The 19,346-nt window shown below is 35.2% G+C and overlaps 1 protein-coding gene across 1 annotated transcript in view; it reads left to right on the top strand.

Moving 5' to 3' along the window:
• Positions 1 to 10,438: 10,438 nt before the first annotated feature.
• PLCXD1 (phosphatidylinositol specific phospholipase C X domain containing 1) overlaps positions 10,439 to 19,346 on the top strand; it is a 40,483-nt gene continuing 31,575 nt past the window's right edge. The window contains exon 1 of the mRNA XM_051984623.1: positions 10,439 to 10,570. The gene's annotated coding sequence lies outside the window, so the exon portion shown is untranslated. The remainder of the gene's footprint in view (positions 10,571 to 19,346) is intronic.

Genomic DNA, 19,346 nt, shown 5'->3' with positions numbered 1-19,346 from the left:
CCAGAATCTTCCTTTCTTTCACTTCCTTCCTGCCCCTGTCGTCAGAGATCAAGCATAACAACCCTAATCCCTCTTCTAAATGTAATTCCATTAATTACTTGAAGACAGCAATCATTTTCCTTGCCCCTCTACTCACCTAGTCTTAGGTTTAGAACTGAAAGGAACTTTGGATACCAAGTGGTCCGATTCTCTCATTTTATAGATAAGGAAACTGAAGTGCAGCATCATACAGATAGCAAGCAACAAAAGCAAGATTTGAGTTTAATCTCCAGAATTTGCAGCTTTTCCCTCCTCTTCCACAGGCTAAATGTTCCCAAATCCTTTAATCAGATCTTATTTGGAAAGCTTTTCAGTCCTTTTCCCACCATATCCATAGTCCTCTGGATGTTTTTTACCTAGGGCTTAGTACATTGTCTGCACATAGTCAACTTTAAATGGTTATTATATTGTATCATATCTTTTTCAGATGAGTAGTTGTCGAATCATATTGCCTCCATTTTATATTTTTGAAGTTGAGTTTTAAACTTGTATCAGAAATGATCTTTTTATTTTTATTTTTTATATAAACCTATGATTTCCTCAATATAAAGAAATGCTGGTATGCAAATTCTCTTTAGAAATTCAAATTGATAACTCATCTATAATTTGCCACCCTGGGCACACATGGGGCATCATTTGCCCACCTGCATCGATATATATCAGATGGAGGAATTACACCTGTTTTTCTGATTTGAAGGTCAGCCTTTTATCCACTATACTATTAGCCAAGTCAGTCTTTTATCCACTTTACTGTTAACCAGATTAAATTTCATTTTATTAGATTTGGCCCAGCGTTCTACTCTGTCAAAACCTTTTTGGTGACTAACTCTTTCACTAGATGTCAGCTATCCCCCTTAATTTTGTGTCATTAGAAAATTTGACAGAGTCCACCTCTGTCTTTATTCAAATCACCAATTTTTTAAAAAAGGGTTAAATAGAGAGCAAACACCAATCAATCCCTTTGACAATTTGTTTCACTTAAAGTCATCATCAAACTATTTTCTCTTTGCAACTTACCTTGTAGACAATGCTGAATCTACTTAAAATGTATTTTCATCTAACCTACATCTTTTTCACAAGAATGTCATGAGAGTCTTAGTAAAATGCTCTGTTAAGATCAAGGTGAATTTTATTTGCTATATTCTTCTCACTTACAAGTTTAATAACCTTGTCCAAAAAGGAGAAGATGTTAGTCTGGTGGGATCTGTTTTTGATGAAGTCATGTTGACTCTGGTATCACCGATTACCTTTCTAGAGGTTCACTAACCATTCCTTTGATTATATGTCATAGAGTTTTATTAGGAATTAAAGTCAAACCATATTTAACATGTATAGGAGTGCTTGCCCTGTGGGGGAGGTGGGTGGAAGGAGGGAGGGGAAAAGTCAGAACAGAAGTGAATGTAAGGGATAATGTTGTAAAAAATTATCCAGGCATGGGTTCTGTCAGTAAAAAGTGATAATTATGAAAAAATTAATTAATTAATTAATTTTTAAAAAAGGAATTAAAGTCAACCTTATTGGGCTATACTTTGAAGACTCTACTCTCTCTGCCCCCAATCACCCCCTCAATTTAAAAAAATTGGATCATTTCTCCTTCCCCAATCCTATGGATTTCTTCCATTCTCCAAAATCTTTCAAAGCTCACTGATAATGACTCAGCAATATCATCCATTAGTTTTTTCAATACTCTAAGATGCATTTTGGCTGGATCTGATGAAATGAACTCTTTAAAGCTAGCTAAACGCTCTCAGTTCCTTACTTATCTTAGGTTTCAATTTCCTATGGACCAACTTTCTTGCCCTAAAATTTAGGCCATGTACATGAGAAAACAGAAGCCACCTGCCTTCTCTTCCTCATCTGTTTTCGTTGACCTACTTATTACAAGCAGTGATACTTCCTTTTCCTTGAACCTTCTTTCCCCAATATAATTGTAAGAAATTTTTGTTGTTGTTATTTTAATCTTTTCTCCCTAAACTGAGCCCTTTCTGAGCAGTTGTATTCCTAACACTATTCTATTTATAGGACCTTGACATCCATTTCTTCTCATTCTCATTACTTGTGTATCCACAGACAAATCACCCTTTTCCTCATCTTAAGAATTGTTTTTCTATCTTTATTTTAAAGAAATTTTAAGAATTTCCTATCTCTCCCAGGTTGACATGTCCTGTGGAATTATGGACATGGGATTCTTTCTATTTCTTTTCTGAATCTTTTGAAATATTTTCCTTCAAAATCTGGGGTGTATGTCAGACTCAAGTCCTTCTACATCTCTATCACAATCTCAAAAATGAAGCAGTTTCCTTCTCCCAAAGTTCCCATCATTTCTTCTTTAATTACTACCTCCTCCTTCTTTTTAAAATCTTTAATTTTCCCAGTTGCATGTTAAAAAAAAAATCTTTTTTTTTTGGGGGGGGGGGTTATACATATACATTCTTCTTTTTTTTCTTTTTAACATATTTCCTTATGAATCATGTTGGGAGAGAAAAATCAGAATGAAAGGGAAAAACCACAAGAGAAAAAAAAAGTGAATATATCATGTATTGATTTACATTTCAGTCTCCATAGTTCTTTCTCTGGATGCAGATTGCATTTTCCATCCAAAGTGAATTGGGATTGCGTTGGATCATTAAACTGCTAAGAAGAACCAAGTCTGTCATAGTTGATCATTGCACAAACTTGCTGTTGCCATGTATAACGTTTTCCTGGTTCTGCTTGCTTCACTCAGTATCAGTTCATTTAAAGCTTTCTAAAATCAGCCTATTCATTATTTTTTATATAACAATAATATTCCATTACTTTCATATGCCATTATTTATTCAGCTGTTCCCTAAGTGATAGACATCTAGTCATTTTCCAATTCTTTGACACCACAAAAAGAGCTGCTGTAAACATTTTTGCACATATGGGTCCTTTACCCTCTTTTATGATTTCTTTGGGATACAGACACAGTAGTGACTCTGCTGGATCAAAGGTTATGCATACTTTATAGTCCTTTGGGCATAGTTTCAAATTGCTATCCAGAATGATTAGGTTATATCATAAGTCCACCAAAAATGCATTAGTGTCCCAGTTTTCCCACATCCCCTTCAACATTTATCATTATATTTTCCTGTCATCTTAACCAATCTCCTTCTTGTTGGTGAAATTCAATAGCAGCTCCTCTATTGGTCTTCCAATTTTTGAAGATTAAAATTATTCCTAAAGCAAGGAAAATAATCACTAGCAGTTTCCCTCTTGACCAAGAGTGAACTTAACTAGGTTCCTTTTCTTTGCAATAATTTCTTAATTTCCTCTTTTTATCCAACTGGTCAGTATAATATATACCATGATTATAGTATCATTTCTGTTTTTTTCATCAAAATGCTCTTTACCCTGCTTCCTCCCTCTGATTCCTAGATTTCAACACATAATATCTTCTTAATACATACACTTACTTGCTCCTCCTACTTTAACTTGTCCTGAGCAAGTTATATATATTAGCCTCAGTTTTTTTTCATCTGTAAAATGGGAATAATAATATCATCCCCCTCACAGTACTGTTGTAAGGATTAAATAAGATTATAAACCACTTAATCTAGTACCTAACACCTAGTAAATGCTATTTTATTTTCACTGATGAATGCAGGAAAGATTTATTTTACATTCTTGCAGGAATGAATACCTAAATGAGTAGAGAAATCTTTGAAACTCCAAGGTAGCATTTTATTTTCTTTCCTGAAGCACTCCTAATGACTCCTCATTAATTGGATTTACAGAAATTACACAACATGAATCTCCACCCCCCATTATATAGCCAGTCCCTGCTCCCAAGAAGCTTGCATTCTAGAAGGGAAAAGCTAACTAAGAGCTAAGGGCAAAGAACTAAAGATTCTTTTCAAATTTCAAGTCACCACCCCAATTACAAAAGCCAGTCCCAGCCTCCAAGGAGTTTATTTTTTTGGGGAAAAGTTAATTTCCACCTTTGATTATTCCTTGATGTCCTTGTGGGTTTCAGTTTTCTAATTTAAGTTTCATTTCTCCAATTTGATTTTCATAATTGTGGAAATCAAAATGCCCATTTCTCACAAATCCCCCTTTTTTATTTTTAATAATTTGGTTTCCACATCCTTTTCTAACCATTCAAATCTGGCTATACTTTTTTACATCCCACTTCATAAAAGTCTATTAACCCTTGCACAGATTTCCTTAGATGGGATGGATAATTAATCTCTGAATTCTCTGCTAATTCTTCTGATATGGTGTTACTAAGAGTGAAACTACTTCCAGTTGTAATACATGTTCCTCCTCTTCCTGGCAATAACCTTTCTAGAGTCATTCTGTTTTCCCATGCCATCTAACTACTTTGCTATTCCTTCACGGCTTCTCTCTCCAGATTTCTAGCCTTGAATTCATCAGTTACTATCCTTGACCTAATTCTTCCTGATTTATTCTTACTTCATGAATGCCAAGGTAAAAGGAATAACCAATTGAATTGGTGTACAGGTGTCCATTTAGTTCTCGGGTAAAGCAGGTTTGAGAATGTTGCCTCCCCAGTAGCACCCAAGGTTTTTGGGGGGATATGTTCATCCCTGAGAAATTGTCAGAACTACTCTTAGTTACATTCCAGACTTGGGTACATGCCACATGCCAATCCCTAGGTTTTGGAATCTTTCACCCTGCCATGAGAGGCAAGCTGATTGATCTCTAGAGCTAAGGGGCTAATATAGCCTGGTTTCTTCCCTCCCAGAAGGGAAAGGTAGAACAAAGCACTGCAATTCTCCCCATGAATGTTATTTTGGGAATAGGAGGAATTCATTCTCATGTTTTCCCATACCCTAAGGGAAGGTACTAGCTGGGCATGGGGCAATCTCTAGTAAGTGCTATTTTTTAAATGACATATCCTAATCATGATTCTGATCCCATTCAGGATACCAGTGGAACTGGAGAAATTTGATTTAACACCCATAGTTTCACAGAAGTAGTTAGGATTATTATGAGCAAAATTATGGAGCAGCAGACCTGGGGTCATTTGAGTTGAGTTAATTACCATTGGGTAATTTATCTTGCAAGGCTCTCTAGTTGTCTTTACTTGTTACAAACTAATAAAACTATTAAACTACAAAGGGCCAAACTCAGATTTTTTTTGATACTCTATCCCAGTGGTGTCTAATTCAAATAGAGACCCATGTCATTATGATCATGCAAAAGTATCACTGTGGGCCCCATATTGACTTAGTTTTAAATATAATATACCTATGTTTTATTATATTTTAATTTATTTTATTAAACATTTCCCAGTTACTTTTTAATCTTGGTCAAGATACACTTGAGAGTGTTATGGATTGTATATGGCCTACAAGCTCTATATCAGAGCCTCTATTCTATCCCTTTCCAAATTAACATTTAACCATTTATCCTTTGGGTCTGATTTTTCAAGTAGTGCTGAACTCATGTATTTTGTGTATTTGGTTTTCTGAGGTCATAGATTTTATTTCTGTCTTCCTTCCTGGATTTGTGTCTCCTTTGAAGTTCTGGACATCTCCAGTGCTATTCTCACTATGTTGTAGTTCCTTTTTGGGATATCTACTCTGGTGAATGAGTTTCATCTTTTCTTTTTCAGTTTAAGATCCTTTTAACTGATAAAAATCCTTTCCAAAAACTACAGGCATATATTTCTATTAATCCTTGTTAGAAATAGTATGTATTTCTACCCAAGTCCATCATTCCTATAAAAGCTGGAGTCATGAAATACAAAGAACTTCATAGTTTACAAATTGTTATCCTCAAGGCAATTCTATGAAGTAGGCAGTGAAGGTTATCATTATTGTTACTGTAAATCAGTAAGAGACACAGGGGTTGAATCCCTCAAATGTATTGGGTTTTTAGAACAGTGTCACAAGGTGTTTCCAAAGAATTTCTAGGTTTAGACCATCTCCAAATCAAGAAGACAAAGATTTTTTTCTGCTGTTGACTGGCAGGCTAAATTCCAAAAAAGGGAATTAGCAATTAACTAGGGGAAAGCAAAATTCTCTAGCAGAACTCACCTTAACAAGGAGGAAGATGCCATAAGGCAGGGACAGCTAAGTTCCTAGAAAACTTATTGCCTTAAGATGGGCAGTTTCTAATGAAACAGCCATTGTGACAGTAAGGAGGCAAAGTTTCTAATGAACCAACCATTATGATATTCTAGTAAGTGGATTAAGTTCCTAAAGGAGTTGGTGGATGACACTGGTAGGCTAAATTCCCAAAAAGGAGTTAGGTACCAATAGGTAATTTTATAGGAGAAAAATAAGCTCAGGGGTTGACATGTATATCTTGACCTTTTGATTGAGGTTACGCTAATTTTGTCAACTCAAGGAATTCAACTAGGACCCATTGCCCACTTAAGGACAAAATAATTCTGTCAATGTTCCTACTGCTTGCCTCAAGAAGTAGTTCAATTCCTGATTGTAAACAATAATTCCCACCTTCTCTTATTAATGCCCCTGCTTATTAGCCCACCTGGCTACCGAGGACCAGATCTTTGTTGGGATTTTATTTAAACCATTCAGGATACTAGTGGAATTGGGAAATTTGATTTCCCAGTTGATTTGGGACAATTTGAACTCCCATAGTCTCACAAAACCAGCTAAGATTATTATGAGCAAAATTATGGAGCAGCAGGCCTATGATCATTTGAGTTAATTTTGCTAATGAGTAAAATTTGGGATTTGCCTGTAAGCCCTTTTAGGCAAAGAGGATTTAAAGTCAGTATCAAAATTCTGGAGTTCTTTAGGTCTCAAAACACTTCTTTGCCATTTGCTTTGAAGTTCCTTAGAGGTTTCTATCTGCTCTTTGTTTTTGTTTTTGTTTTCTTTTTTACAACTTTTTTTTTAATTGCATTGGGGACTGGTTTTACTAGAGAGTGTTTGAATATATCTTTATTAAATGGATTGCTTATCACTCAAACTTTGAGTGATCCACTGCATGTGACTTGGATCTCTGTCCCAGACAAATGTTATATACCATTTTACAGATGATCCTACTGATGAGATGAGGTTCAGCACTAATGATGAGATTGAGGAGAGCAATCTGCACCAAATGATGGAAATGCTGTAGTCACCATGTTGGGGTTCAGTCTTGAGACAAATTCACAATGGCCTTAAGTTTATTTAGGAGAAGAGATTACAGAGAAAATGAAGAGATACAATAGACATCAGGAATGGTAAATATGACATAGATTTGGGAGAACATATAGTTAGCAAGAAACTGGTTTTTAACAATTATCAATGTAAAAGACAAATTTCCCAGTGGAACTCACAATTAATCAGGAAAAAGAGATATACTCCCTGAGGTGGGACTATGTCATTGACTGGCAGGCTAAATCCATGGAGGAGTTCAGCACCTTAAAAGAGTTAGTTAGCTATAAAAACAAGAAATATATCATGAGGCTTGGGGGAGGAGTCAGGAGAAAGACACCCTGAAGAATGAGGCAGGGGATGGGGAGAAAGATACCAAGAAGTATCTTGGGCTAACCCAAAAGGGAAAGTAATGTGGACTATGGACAGATTTATAGGGGAAATTTAAGTTCAGGAGGTTAACATAACTTGATTTTCTGACAGGATATGGTAATATGGGGTTACTCAGACTTCCACAGGGGTGGGATTATAAGATTGAACTGATCTCTATCAGTGCCCTTCCCTGATTGCCTCAGGAAATAATCCTTTTAGTACGTCAGGCTTTCTCTGCCAGTCCTACATAGTAACCTAGGAACTCATCATTTGTATAATTCCCAGAACATTGGTGGTATCTGATAAAGATTTCTTGAAGTGAATATAATTCATTGAGGAAACTGAAACTGAAAGATATTAAGTGAACAAATATGGAGAATGGGAGAGAGGCATAGGATAGGGAAGGCAAATATCAAGCTTTAAAAAAAAATAAAAGGGCCAAGAATAAAGTCTGAGAACTTTAAGCTGGTGAACTTGACTTTGACTGTTGGCAATATTCTAGAACATTTTGATGAAGTCATGGTTAGTGAAATATAGAAAAGATACCGAGATAACTTTATCAAGAACACAAAGACAGTTGTTTGGCACAATGAATAGAATTCTACACCTGGAGTCAAGAAGACATATTCAGTATCAGACAGAGGTGTGTGACCCTAGACAAGGAACTTAATGTCTATTTGCCTCAGGTTCATCATCTGTAAAATGAGTATTATAATAATAGCACCTACATCCCAGGCTTACTGGGAGGATAAAATGGGATGTTTGTAAAGTGTTTTGTCAATCTTAAAGCACTATCCAAATACTTGTTATTATAAACAAATCATGTCATAGTGACATATTGGATATTGTTTACCTAGATTTCAACAAAGAATTTGATAAAAATGTTTCATGAAAATGTCACATGATGTTCTTGAAGATAAGATAGAAGAGATGGATAGTACAATTAGACGGATTTGGGATTGGCTGAATGGCTGGATTCAAAGTAATTACATCCTCTACACAAAAACACTACAGAGGTAGAATCAACAGAACTTGGTCATGGTTGTGTAGAGCAAAGGAGTGGGAAGAGTCAAAACTGATCCTGAACTTTTGATCCGAGGTCACTTGGAGTAATAGCAAAATAGAGAAGTTAAGAGGGGAACTCCTCTGGGGAGTGCAAGATGACAGAGTGATTTCATCAGATGGATCTATTTAACTTTAAAAGACAGAAGTCATATACTTCAACTTTTTACAACTCTAACAAAATGATACCAAGAAGATAAACGATGGAAAGAAAGGTTCCATATACACAAAAAATCTCAATAACATCACTTTTTGTATTACCAAAAAGAGGAAAAATTTAGAAAGTACCTACTATGTTCCAGGACTGTTTTTTTTACAAATATTCTTATTTAACTCTCTCAACAACTCTGAGAAAATTTCTACTATTATCTTTATTTTACACTTGAAAAAATTGAAGCAGACAGCATATAAATAATTTTCCCAGAGTCACAGAGCTAGTCAGATTTGAACCAAGTTTTCCTGACTGCAGGTTCAATACTCTTTTATTCTAGCTTCTCTGAAAGTTGGAAGAAAAGTGGGCCATCTGTGATTTGGGAAATGGGGTTGAAATAGTATTATGTTATAAGAAATGACTATTTTTGTTATAAGAAATGACTATATATTTGTTATAAGAAATGACTATATACTTGGTTTTCCAGAGAAACTTGGGAAGACTTGTATGATACAGAGTGAAGTAAGCAGAACCAGGAGAATAATTTATATGATAACTATGATGTAAGAGAAAATAATTGTATAAGACTTCAGAATCCTGATTAATGCAGTGATTAATCGTGACTTCAGAGGACTGACATGAAACATGCCTTCCTTCTCTAAGCACAAAGATGGTAGACAATAGGTATGGAATGAGCCATATGCTGTCAGATGCTTCAATGCTGAAAACTGTTTTGCTTAATTCCCCTTCTTTGTTATAAGGGAGCATTCCATCTGGTGGTGGTATTTGGGGAATGATGAAAATGTGAAAAGATCATCAATAACATTTTTTTTCTTAGAAATTAAACAAAAATGATTTCCTTCCCTCAGGTTACTGAATTTCTTTTTTTTTTTTTATAATTGAAATTTATTTCAGTCAAACAACAACAACTAGATCTGAGGAATGGAAAAACAGTAGAATTAAAATGATTCAGAACATATAATAAATCATGTACTGAAAACCAGGACTGGATGGTGAGAAAAAACACAGCATAAAGGAAAATCTCTCTCATTTAGATAGAAGACCTGGACTTGAGCCCTAGCATTTCCCCCTTTCTAGGGGCCTCAGTTTTCACATGTAAAAATGGGTTTTAGAATGATCTTAAATCCAATTGAAGTTCTTTTACCATTCTAAAACTTTAGGAGTTTTTCTTGAGACCCTTTACAGATATAAGCTTTATAACAGTGGTAACCTATTATTTCTCTTCCCCCTTGAAACCTGAGAACTAAAAGTTGTCATTTATTTGCTTCCCCTAGAGAGTCTTTGAAGTTTTACCACAAAGAGAGCAGTAGAATAAATCCTGGATCAGATTTGCTTAGTAATTAAAATATTGCTTAAATTTCCCCTTACCCCGAGGTGCTTCAGCTCCAGATGTTGCAACAGTGAAGAGTTGTGCTTCAGGGAGTTTATGTTTGACCAAGTAAACCTCAAGTCCCAAAGATGAAAATTATTGTTTACTTTCCTGGACTGTTTTCCCTAAACTTTTGGCTACGGACAGGTTTATAGTGCTTTCTACTTTCAGGGAACTTGGAAATGTCAATACATTGGGAAACTGAATGCTTCAGCCAGACTAGCTCCTCCTTTCCCCTCATGCCTGGAGAGGGAGTAGGTGTTGTGAGTACTGGCCAATCACAGACTGAGAGAGGCTGAAGGCATGTTTGTTTTTTAGGAAGTGGAGTCCAGAAATATGGCTTTGGATTACCTATGGCAGAGTAGGAGGAAGAAGAGAATAAGGCACTGAAGCTGCGATGTAGAATCTTTTTATTTTTCTTAAAGATAGACTCACACTGAGAACTGAATACCCTGTGAGGTAAGTGTGAAATTCAAATTTAAAATGTCTTTTTCCAATTTAAGCTTAGAATCCTGTAATTACCAGGATAATAAGTTTGCACAAGGATTTAAGCACAATTTGTAAAAGTTTATGTGTTCCTAAGGGTGGGGGAAGATAAAGGAAAGGAGAAAGGAGAGAGGAAGTGTTTGTTTAGAGCAGTGGTTTTTAAAGTATATTCTGTCTTCTAGGTCAAAACTATTTTCATAGTAATAAGAAGATATTACTTGCCTCTTAAAATACTTTCCTCTTTTCCAACTACATATCTGCTTAAGGCTGTAGTTTATCCATATACTTCAAACAGGACAACATATGGCAACAGATTGAATACAGAAACTGAGAAGAGTAGCCAGTTGGCTTCTATTAAATCAGAAATTAAAGTGATTCATGAAAATACATAAATTAATGCCACTCTTCTCACTATTTTTTTGGAAAATATAGTTATTTTAATACATTATTTATGGTAACATAAAATAGGCTTATTATTTTAGAATGAATATTTATTAGTTTTAATACCTAACCTGGTAAATATTAATAGATATAATAATCCACATAAACAAAATTTCTTTGGAATTCTGAATAATTTTTAAGAGTATCTTGAGGCTTGAGACCAAAAAGTTTGAAAACCACTAGAATATTGTCACTAGTGTTGATGTAGCTTGTTATAATGGAAAGCTATCACTTAATCATCAATTGAGGTAACCTATTTGAATTTAGGTGTCTCATTGTACTTTTAAAGGTGAATTACTCCCACCCCCTCATTTTACAGATGAGACAATAAATTACCTCATTTTACCCAAGTTCACAAAGTTAACATACACACACACACACACACACACACACACACACACACACACACACATAGGTCCTAGGTCCTTTCAAATCATTTCTTTTGGTTTTCCTTGTAAAATAAAGGAGGTAGACTAAAGATCTCAAAGGATCCTTTTGGTTCTAAATCCTATAATCCTTATCTGGAGAAAGTAGGTGATTGAGAACTCACCTAAACATGGGTATGTTTACTGGAACAGAAAGAATATTAGAACATACTAGGAATTATGGTTAGAATGCTCAGCTTAATAGTCAGGAAAATGGGAGTGAATTCTGCCTCAGACTACTGGTTGGGTGACTGGGAAAGACACTGCAGCTCTCTTAGCTTCAGTTTCATCATCTATAAGACATATAATAATAGCATCTGTCATACAGGGTGGTTGTGAGGATCACAAACTAATATGTGTAAAGTGCTTAGCAATCTTAAAATGCTACATAAATCTAACTATTACTATAGCTATTATTATACTCTGTCTCCAGACATAATTCTCTGAGAGACTATTATTACTATTAAAAGCAGCATGGATTCAGTTTGCTTATTGTAAGCAATTAGCTTACAATAAGAGTTGTTTATCAGTTTAAAAGAATGATGTAACAATTCATTAATGAGATCTGCATAGCTATTTTAATGCTGCTTCACTGATGCTATGCAACCTGTATATTATAGACTAATTGATTGTACATTGACATTTAATCAGCAGTAAACATTTATTAAGAACCTAATATGTGCTAGGCATTGTACTAAGTGCAGTTGATACAAAAAGAAGCAAAAGAAAAGAAAATTTGCTGAGGCAATTGGAGTTAAGTGACTTGCCCAGTCACACAGCGAGGAAGTGTTAAGTGTCTGAGACCAGATTTGAGCTCAGGTCCTCCTGATTTCAGGGCTGGTGCTCTCTTCACTGAGCCACCTAGTTGCCCCTCACCAGAGCTTCTTAAAAGAAAACAAAAACGTCATCTACTAAGGTAGATGGTATAGGGATGGTAGAGGCAGTGTGACATGATACATGGTGTCAGGAAACCTTGGATTTGATCTCTGAATCTCCTACCTCTGAGTTTGAATACTTCTTGTATCATTTCTTACTTTGCTTTTGACATTAAGATCTATCTATCTCTGAAATAGAAACTCAAGTCTTCCAGGCTGATTGTCCCTCCTTTTCTCTTGACTCCTGCATTTCCTGATGCTGCTCTCTCTTCTGTGTCTTTGATGATTGGTTGATGTTTCCCAGTTTGTCTAATATTCTTCCTCTATTCTTTGGTCTAGAGGAAATGCATCTAAATATTACCTACATACAAGACATTTCTGCCATCCTCTGTGCCGAGAGCAGGTTCTGTATCTTTTATGAACTTCTCTCTGATCCCCACGCTCTACTCACATGGCTGCCACCATATCTCCCTGCTAGATTATTTCAGTGGAAACCTAGTAGAAGCTTCTTTGCCTCAAATATCTCCCTAGTCCTAGGTTTCCACATCGGCCAAAGTGATTTTCTTCAAACATTTATCTGACCATGTTATTTCACTATGGAGTAGGTGCTGTTACTGTATTATTCCCCCCTCCCCCACCACCCCCACTCCTACGTTTTTTTTTTTTTTTTTAAGAGAAAAAGAAACTAGCTAAGGGACGATAAATAATTTGACAATACCACACAACAAGTTAGTGTGACAGGAATAATTCAAACTCAGATCTTTCTGATTCCACTAAGGTCATCTCCTTAGTACAAGCTTTATCTTTTTACATAGAATATTTCAGTGGCCTGTTAATTGATCCCTTTGCCTCAAATCTCTTCCTACTTTTTCTAGTCTATCCTCAACACAGCTTCTAAGTGATCAGTTCACAGATAAGAACAGGGCACTGTCCTACTCAATAGACTCCACTGTTTTCCTATTATTCCTATAAAAGAGAAATTCCTCTTTGGCTTTTAAAGTTCTTCACAACCTCCACAGTGTCATCTGAACATCACTTCCCTTCTCACTGATATGAAAATATCCAAGGATTTGTTGATAGATGGTACCACTGCCAATCATATTTATCAATCTGCAAAGACATTTTAAGAATTGGTCTTTATTATGCATACTCAGATCATTGGCTCAGGGTTCTTAATTACCACTGACCTTAAAATCAAGTTTTCCCAAGAGTTATATAATTTTCAATTATATCAAGGAAAAAAGAAGATACAATTAGGAACTATATTTCAAAGATACATTTGTGAAATTTATATTATACTAATGGAGAAAAAGGAGGTTTACATATAACAGGAGAAAAACTATGTCAGATCAAGTTGTAAACTGATCAAGAAATCTAAATAGGAATTAAGAATTTACAGTTTACAAATAGTATCTTAAACTGAACCCTAACTAGTTAATCATCCTGAGGTGAATAAATGAAAGTCTCAACTAAATTCCATACTTTTGGCCAGTTAGAGGATTTTCTTTCCAAATAATATAGCTGAGCTGGAACCAGTTAGAAAGGAAATAAAAAAACTTTTACAATACCAATTCTACAATCCAGTGAAGCTGGCCTTTTTTGTTCCCATCTCCATAGCTTTATATTATCCATACTCAATGTTTGGAAAGCACTCCCTGCTCACCTGTCTCAGACTTTCTTCAAAACATAGCACAGGCACTACATTCTCATAAAGCTTTTCCTGATAAATCCAAAGACTAATATCTCCTTTCCCCTACTTACTTTGTATTGATTTTCTTTATAATTATTTTATGATAACCCTTATGTAATATATTGTTACATTATTTTTCTATATACATATATTTCTATATTTACATCCCTATCTTTGTCTATTATCTACTTATCCTTGTATTTTTATTCATTGTCTTCCTCATTAGAATCCTTAAGATTAGGAATTGTTTAATTCTTTGTCTTTTTTGTCCCAGTGCCTAGTACTGAACATGGCATATAAGCCATGTACATAGCCAGGCACATAAGAATTTAAATGTTTGCAAATTGGAGGGTTAGCGTTCTACTTTGCCAAAGAGCTATAGAATTTTTGGTATTAAAATCTTTTGTTTTTATGTTACATTGATTGCAAATATATCTTTTCTTTCCTTTCCTACCCAGCAAACTATTTTTTATAAAAAGAGAAAAAAAATTCATGAAAATTAACCAAAATATCAATCATATCTGACAATTATCTATAGCCGAATGATTATTATCCTCTTTAGTTTTTTCCCTTCACACCTTGAATATACACACACACATGCAAAAAAGGGAAGGAAGTATATGTTTTTTTCATTTTATTTTTGGTGCTAGGCTTGTGCCTTATAATTATGTGGCATTCAGGTTTGTTTGTGTTTGTGGTTTTTTTTTTTTTTAAGAATGATAAAATGATACAGCTGAAAACAGGGATATGCTAAGGTCTGATGACCCATAAGAGCAAATTATTCAATTTTCAGTGTGAACACCTCAGAAATGGGAAAATCCTACAAATCAGAGCTTGCTTTGGTTTTTAGTTAGTTTGTTTGGTTGATTTGGTTTGGGTTTTTTTTTTTTTTTTGAGATAATCATAGTTAAATGGCTTTCCCAGGATCAGTCAGTAAGTATATGAGGTCAGACTTAGATTCAGATCCTCCAGATTTCAAGGTGGGAGCACTGGAGCTGCCCCTATTGTTTTGTTAATTGTTTAGACAGACTAGATTAGTCAAACCCATGTTGCCTGAATAAAATTAAAATGAAATTGGAAAATATTTAACAAAATAAATAAAAATACAGCAGAACATAAATAATATTAAAATGTGCTTTTTTTTTCATGTTTTTAGTAAACTGACTTTGTTATGAGATCTATGACCAAAGGAATAATAAGCCCCAAATGTTTCCTTAGTAATTTAATGTTTGCAAAGAATTTTTCAAATATTGTTGAATTGAACCCTCACCTCAACCCTGGGAGGAAGATACTTTTATTATCCCCATTCTCCAGATGGGGAAACTGAGGCAGAATTAGGGCTACATGACTCACCAGGGATCAACACCTAGGAAGTGCCAGCAACTGAATTGGAATTCAAGCCTTGTGGTTCCAAGATGTTCTTATTATCCCCATTTCCTAGATGGAGAAACTCAGGTAAGATTAGATCTCATGACTTGCCTTGCCAAGGGACATATAACTAAGAGAGATAACTGAGACAGATCAGACCTTGTGGTTCCAAACACAGTACTTCATCCAGTCCGCCACATAGCTGTTTAAAGCTTTAAAAAGCTGTTTCACTATAGAAATTAATAAATGTCCAATAGTAACCAAAACATTATACAAATTTTGTGCCAGCAAATAATAGGAAACAAAATGAGTTATTTAGGAATAGCTGAAGAAATTATTATAATCTACGAATGGCAAGAATCACTAAGAAGTGATGACAAACAAGGATTTTAATGAAAAAATCATTACATTTATAGGGTTTTATGCATAGAATGGAATTTGGGATGTTTTGTGAGGTCTCTTTTGTTGGAAGTCTGTGTTGTAACAGGAAGTCTTTCTTTGTTGATTAGATCACTCAATTCTATTCTTTGCTTGATTTTTCCTAAATAATATCAAGTTATAAGTTCTAAGAAGTTTCCATAAGCACTACCTTTATCCATCTTCATTACTCTAGGAATAAGGCTACCTACTGATGACCCTTCTCCAGAGAAAAACACAGCCCTATGAGTCCATAAAATGTGATTTTCTAAGTTAATATGCAGCTGGCAGGGATCCTTATGTATAGTTTAGTACCTCCCTTACTTCTCTTTTTATCTAAGTTTGACATCACTGGTCCAGACTTTAGGAAGTGATTGACAAAATGTCAATCACACAGATAAAACTTTAAAATGTGTCATTCATATGTTTCCTGCCAAACCATCACCCCCCTTTCAAAGTAAAAGGTAAAAATTTATTAAACAATTACCAGTGCCCCACTGGCTGGAAGTTCAATGCTAGAAATAGAAAATGACTTGCTTTGAGATCACACAAGTAGCAAGTGGAAGAGCTAAGAGTCAGACCTAGTCTTCTAGATTGGAACTCAGGATCTCCTTACTTCGGGGCCAGTGTTCTATTGTCTGAGTGTTGGAAGTAGCTGCCCTGTTGTTGTTCGGTCAAGTCCCATTTTTCATGACCTCATGTGGGCTTTCTTGGCAAAGATCCTGGAATGATTTGTCATTTCCTTCTCCAACTCACTTACAGATGAGGAGACTGAGGCAAACAGGATTAAGGACTTGGCAGGGTCACCCAGCTGGTAAGTGTTGAAGGCCGGATTTGAACTCAGGGAGAAGAGACTTCTTCCCATCAGGCCTATCTATCCTTCATGTCTTCCTCTGTGCCGTGGAGCTGACCTTTAGTTGTCCTTATCAATCCTTCTCAGGGACTAGGGAGCACAGTCAATAGCGCAAGATCCTGTGATCTCACAAGAAGCATGATGGAAGGATTATGGAGCACCTAGCTTCTTTTGGGTGGGATAAAATATTCAAAATGATTTGTTTCTTTATATAAACTTGTATAAGAAGCAGTTAGATAACATGGTGGATAGAGCACTGGACTTGGAGTCAGGAAGACCTGAATTCAAATTCTGCCTTAGATATTTATTATCTGTGAAATTCTGGGCAAATTACTAAATTTCTTTCATCCTAAATTTCTTCATTTGTAAAATGGGGATAATAACTCATAAAAGTTGTAAATAGTAAATGAGATGCTATACATAAATCTCTTTGTAAACCTTAAATTGTTTGATTGTTAATTATTATCATATGTTTATATTGTGCTAGGTGCTGGGGAGAATAAGAGAAAAGACGAGGAAGGAAAGGGAACGGGTATTTATTAAGCACCATGTGTTAAATACTGCTTTGTGCCTTACAAATATCATTTCATTTAATACCTTGCTTGTAGAAACCTACAATATATGAGTCTACCATGAAATATTTTCTTCTTACAAATTTTTATTGAATACCTACTAGGAAGAGTAATGATTGACATGGATGATTGAAATCCACAAATAATACCAAAATTCTATTTTAATGGTATTGTCTTTCTTTGATCAAACTTTTAGCAAACTTGCTATTCAAAAGCAAAATGGGCTAGTCTGAGCATCTTTTCCTCCCTATGCACAGTCTCATGGAGATAACATACTAATAGGTAAAATCATTTTCAGGGAGAATGCTCAGTGGTTGCAGAAAGCACAGAAGGCCCACAAATGAGGCAGCTGTACTCTTGAGTTGAGTGTAGATGAGAATATTGTAACTTGTTGCCTACACTTTTAAAAAATGTTTCTGAGCTATAGGTTGTCAGTCATTTAGTCAGGATTATAAATGCATTAGAGATGTCATGTAATTTATCATCATCATCCTCTTAGGATAAATCCTAACAGAAAATTAAAATTCCAATAGGAACTAGGAAACTCCTTTACATAGTGCCTGATTTCCAAGTAGGACACAGGTCTTTATTGTTGTTTTCATTTTGATTTTCAGTTCCAACTTCTTTCCCTTCCTCTGCCCTTTCCCCTGGCTTGGATCTTTGTCATTTAATGGCAAAGATCATTATCTTCTTCCCTTGGAAGACTCATACCAGGGCTCAGAGACAAAGCATCTTTATTTGTTTTAACATCTGCTTTTCAGAGCTCCTATATGCGACTGAATAAGATGGCACAGTAGATAGAATGCTGGTCTGGAATTAATATATGTTCAGATCTGGCCTCAGATACTTAAAAACGATGTGATCATGGCCTAGTCACTTTACCTCATTTGTCTCAGTTTCCTCGCCTTTAAAATGAATTGGAGAAGAAAATGGCAAACCAATCTAGGATCTTTGACAAGAAAACCCCAAATAGGGTCACAAAGATTTGGGCATTATTGAAAACATTAACAACTAATATAAATTAGATAAGGCAGAAAATAGAAAGAATAAACAATTTTTTTTTCATGGACAATAATCTACTCATTAGACAACTAATAATTTGTGACACAAAGTTAATCTGTAAGCCATTAGTTTGGAATTTGGAAAGCACTTGTTTTTCACTGCTGTAAGAGAAGTCTTTGTTGTGAGATAACTGCACACATCACCTGTAATTCAAATATTTGTATATCAAAGGCTCCACTCACATACCATGACTTAATCTTAGCTGGCTGAACAAGAGTATTCAAAAAGTGATGTTAGGAGACAACTAGGTGGCACAGTTGGATAGAGCACCAGACTTGAAGTCAGGAGGACCTGGGTTCAAATTTGCCTCCCGACATTTAACTCGTCCTAGCTATGTGACCTGGACAAGTTACTTAACCCCAATTGCCTCAGGGGAAGAAAAAAAAAAAGTGATGTTAGTGGAGTATTTTTCTGAAAGATCCTCTCCCAGAGCCCTTATCTTTGAGAAAATACTTATGGTCATAATAGGTCCGGGAGCCAAAAACTACAACAGATCCTCCTTTTTAAGAGTTTAAAGTTTACAAAGTTTAAAAGTTTACATTCCTGTATTGTCTTGGCCCTGATTTATTTAATATTCTTATTATTGATTGGCATGAGAATCTAGAAATCATGTTTATCAGATAATGCCAATTAAAAGGACAGTAAATATAATAGAAAAAATTCAAATACTAATTTGAAGTGAAATTAAATCTGATAGAGATGTAGTTAGATCTAAAAATGCCTGCAAAAGTCTGAGATGGGAAAGGTAAGACTTAGTAGAAATTGAGGGGGAAAAAAAGATTTTGTGATTTTAGTTGATTTCAAGCTCAAATAGGAGCCAAAAGTGAGGTGTTAATGCTATAAAAGCTAGCACAAAGTTGCATTAGGCGACAAGTAATGTCCAGATCAGGGAATGTTATAGCCCCACTGTAATCTGTGCTGATCCAATGATATCTTTAATGCTATATTCAATTCTGCATATGACTTAGGAGAGACACTAAGAAATTAGAGAGATGATCAACATAGAGACTGGCATGAAAATCATGTGAAACAGTTTACGGGTCAGG

This window comes from Antechinus flavipes, chromosome 3 (assembly GCF_016432865.1).
Source record: "Antechinus flavipes isolate AdamAnt ecotype Samford, QLD, Australia chromosome 3, AdamAnt_v2, whole genome shotgun sequence".
Taxonomy (NCBI): Eukaryota; Metazoa; Chordata; class Mammalia; order Dasyuromorphia; family Dasyuridae; genus Antechinus; species Antechinus flavipes.
This window is presented reverse-complemented; position numbering and strand designations above follow the sequence as displayed.